A 4,624-nucleotide genomic window follows, 5' to 3' on the forward strand; every position below is an offset into this window, starting at 1 on the left:
AAAAGTGGTTTTTCATTTCAAGATAACTTCGGGTTAGTTCATTTTTGGAAAACTGCTAGTCTAAATCGATTGGAATTGAGGCAATGAAAAGTGGTTTTTCATTTGATGATATCTTCGCGTTTGTTGGTTTTCGACCAATTGCTAATCTAAATAGATTGGAATCGAGCCAATGAAAGCGGCTTTTGATTTCATGAGAACTTCAAGTTTGTTCGTTTTGGCGAATTCCTATTCTAATTCGTTTGGAATCAAGCTAATGAAAATTGGTTTATGATTTCATGATAACTTTGGGTTTGTTCATTTTTGGCGAATCGCTAGTCTAAGTCGATTGGAATCAAGCCAATGAACAGTGGATTTTGATTTTATGATAACTTCGGGTTTGTTCTTTTTTGGCGAATTGCTCGTCTAGTTCGATTGGATTCGAGCCAATTAAAAGTAGTTTTTCATTTCATGATAACTTTGGATTGGAATCGATCTAATGAAAAGTGGTTTATTTTGATTTCATGATAACTTTGGATTGGAATCGATCTAATGAAAAGTGGTTTATTTTGATTTCATGATAACTTTGGATTGGAATCGATCTAATGAAAAGTGGTTTATTTTGATTTCATGATAACTTTGGATTGGAATCGATCTAATGAAAAGTGGTTTATTTTGATTTCATGATAACTTTGGATTGGAATCGATCTAATGAAAAGTGGTTTATTTTGATTTCATGATAACTTTGGATTGGAATCGATCTAATGAAAAGTGGTTTATTTTGATTTCATGATAACTTTGGATTGGAATCGATCTAATGAAAAGTGGTTTATTTTGATTTCATGATAACTTTGGATTGGAATCGATCTAATGAAAAGTGGTTTATTTTGATTTCATGATAACTTTGGATTGGAATCGATCTAATGAAAAGTGGTTTATTTTGATTTCATGATAACTTTGGATTGGAATCGATCTAATGAAAAGTGGTTTATTTTGATTTCATGATAACTTTGGATTGGAATCGATCTAATGAAAAGTGGTTTATTTTGATTTCATGATAACTTTGGATTGGAATCGATCTAATGAAAAGTGGTTTATTTTGATTTCATGATAACTTTGGATTGGAATCGATCTAATGAAAAGTGGTTTATTTTGATTTCATGATAACTTTGGATTGGAATCGATCTAATGAAAAGTGGTTTATTTTGATTTCATGATAACTTTGGATTGGAATCGATCTAATGAAAAGTGGTTTATTTTGATTTCATGATAACTTTGGATTGGAATCGATCTAATGAAAAGTGGTTTATTTTGATTTCATGATAACTTTGGATTGGAATCGATCTAATGAAAAGTGGTTTATTTTGATTTCATGATAACTTTGGATTGGAATCGATCTAATGAAAAGTGGTTTATTTTGATTTCATGATAACTTTGGATTGGAATCGATCTAATGAAAAGTGGTTTATTTTGATTTCATGATAACTTTGGATTGGAATCGATCTAATGAAAAGTGGTTTATTTTGATTTCATGATAACTTTGGATTGGAATCGATCTAATGAAAAGTGGTTTATTTTGATTTCATGATAACTTTGGATTGGAATCGATCTAATGAAAAGTGGTTTATTTTGATTTCATGATAACTTTGGATTGGAATCGATCTAATGAAAAGTGGTTTATTTTGATTTCATGATAACTTTGGATTGGAATCGATCTAATGAAAAGTGGTTTATTTTGATTTCATGATAACTTTGGATTGGAATCGATCTAATGAAAAGTGGTTTATTTTGATTTCATGATAACTTTGGATTGGAATCGATCTAATGAAAAGTGGTTTATTTTGATTTCATGATAACTTTGGATTGGAATCGATCTAATGAAAAGTGGTTTATTTTGATTTCATGATAACTTTGGATTGGAATCGATCTAATGAAAAGTGGTTTATTTTGATTTCATGATAACTTTGGATTGGAATCGATCTAATGAAAAGTGGTTTATTTTGATTTCATGATAACTTTGGATTGGAATCGATCTAATGAAAAGTGGTTTATTTTGATTTCATGATAACTTTGGATTGGAATCGATCTAATGAAAAGTGGTTTATTTTGATTTCATGATAACTTTGGATTGGAATCGATCTAATGAAAAGTGGTTTATTTTGATTTCATGATAACTTTGGATTGGAATCGATCTAATGAAAAGTGGTTTATTTTGATTTCATGATAACTTTGGATTGGAATCGATCTAATGAAAAGTGGTTTATTTTGATTTCATGATAACTTTGGATTGGAATCGATCTAATGAAAAGTGGTTTATTTTGATTTCATGATAACTTTGGATTGGAATCGATCTAATGAAAAGTGGTTTATTTTGATTTCATGATAACTTTGGATTGGAATCGATCTAATGAAAAGTGGTTTATTTTGATTTCATGATAACTTTGGATTGGAATCGATCTAATGAAAAGTGGTTTATTTTGATTTCATGATAACTTTGGATTGGAATCGATCTAATGAAAAGTGGTTTATTTTGATTTCATGATAACTTTGGATTGGAATCGATCTAATGAAAAGTGGTTTATTTTGATTTCATGATAACTTTGGATTGGAATCGATCTAATGAAAAGTGGTTTATTTTGATTTCATGATAACTTTGGATTGGAATCGATCTAATGAAAAGTGGTTTATTTTGATTTCATGATAACTTTGGATTGGAATCGATCTAATGAAAAGTGGTTTATTTTGATTTCATGATAACTTTGGATTGGAATCGATCTAATGAAAAGTGGTTTATTTTGATTTCATGATAACTTTGGATTGGAATCGATCTAATGAAAAGTGGTTTATTTTGATTTCATGATAACTTTGGATTGGAATCGATCTAATGAAAAGTGGTTTATTTTGATTTCATGATAACTTTGGATTGGAATCGATCTAATGAAAAGTGGTTTATTTTGATTTCATGATAACTTTGGATTGGAATCGATCTAATGAAAAGTGGTTTATTTTGATTTCATGATAACTTTGGATTGGAATCGATCTAATGAAAAGTGGTTTATTTTGATTTCATGATAACTTTGGATTGGAATCGATCTAATGAAAAGTGGTTTATTTTGATTTCATGATAACTTTGGATTGGAATCGATCTAATGAAAAGTGGTTTATTTTGATTTCATGATAACTTTGGATTGGAATCGATCTAATGAAAAGTGGTTTATTTTGATTTCATGATAACTTTGGATTGGAATCGATCTAATGAAAAGTGGTTTATTTTGATTTCATGATAACTTTGGATTGGAATCGATCTAATGAAAAGTGGTTTATTTTGATTTCATGATAACTTTGGATTGGAATCGATCTAATGAAAAGTGGTTTATTTTGATTTCATGATAACTTTGGATTGGAATCGATCTAATGAAAAGTGGTTTATTTTGATTTCATGATAACTTCGGATTTGTTCATTTTTGGCGAACTGCTAGTCTAAATCGATTGGAATCGAGCCAATGAAAAATGGTTTTTCATTTGATGATATCTTCGGGCTTGTTCATTTTTTGGCGAATTGCTAGTCTAAATCGACTAGAATCAAGCCAGTGAAAAGTGACTTTTGATTTCATGATAACTTTGGGTTTGTTCGTTTTGGCGAATTGCTATTGTAATTCGATTGGAATCGAGCTGATCAAAAGTGGTTTTTAATTTCATGATGACTTTGGGTTTGTTCATTTTTGGCGAATGGCTAGTCTAATTCAATTGGAATCGAGCCAATGAAAATGGTTTTTCATTTCATGATAACTACGGGTTTGTTCGTTTTTGGCGAATTGCTAGTCTAATTTGATTTAAATCGAGCCAATGAAAAGTGGCTTTTAATTTCATGATAACTTCTAGTCTGTTCATTTTGGCGAATTGCTCGTCTAGTTCGATTAGAATCGAGCCAATGAAAAGTGACTTTTAATTTCATGATTACTTCGGGTCTGTTCATTTTGGCGAATTGCTCGTCTAATTCGATTGGAATCGAGCCAATGAAAAGTGGTTTTTCATTTCATAATAACTTCGGGTTTGTTCGTTTTTTGCGAATTGCAAGTCTAAATCTTTTGGAATCGAGCCAATGAAAAGTGGCGTTTGATTTCATGATAACGTTGATTTGTTCATTTTGGCGAATTGTTCGTCTAGTTCGATCGAAATCGAGCTAACGAAAAGTAGTTTTTCATTTCTTGATAATTTCGGGTCCGTTCGTTTTGGAGAATTGCTCGTCTAATTTGATTGGAATCGAGCCAATGAAAATTGGTTTTTAATTTCATGATAACCTCATGTTTGTTCATTTTTGGCGAATTGCTAGTCTAATTCGATTGGAATAGAGCCAATGAAAAGTGGTTTTTGGTTTCATAATAACTTCGGGTTTGTTTGTTTTTCGCGAATTGTTAGTCTAAATCCTTTGGAATCGAGCTAATGAAATGTGGCTATTGATTTCATGATAGCTTCGGGTTTGTTCATTTTAGAAAATTTCTCGTCGAGTTCGATTTAATCGAGCCAAGGAAAAGTGGTTTTTCATTTCATGATAACTTTGGATTTGTACGTTTTGGGGAATTGCTCGTCTAATTCAATTGGAATCGAGCCAATTAAAAGTGGATTTTCATTTCATGATAACTACGGG

The sequence above is a fragment of the Olea europaea genome, unplaced genomic scaffold (genome assembly GCF_002742605.1).
Source record: "Olea europaea var. sylvestris unplaced genomic scaffold, O_europaea_v1 scaffold106, whole genome shotgun sequence".
NCBI classification, from domain to species: domain Eukaryota; kingdom Viridiplantae; phylum Streptophyta; class Magnoliopsida; order Lamiales; family Oleaceae; genus Olea; species Olea europaea.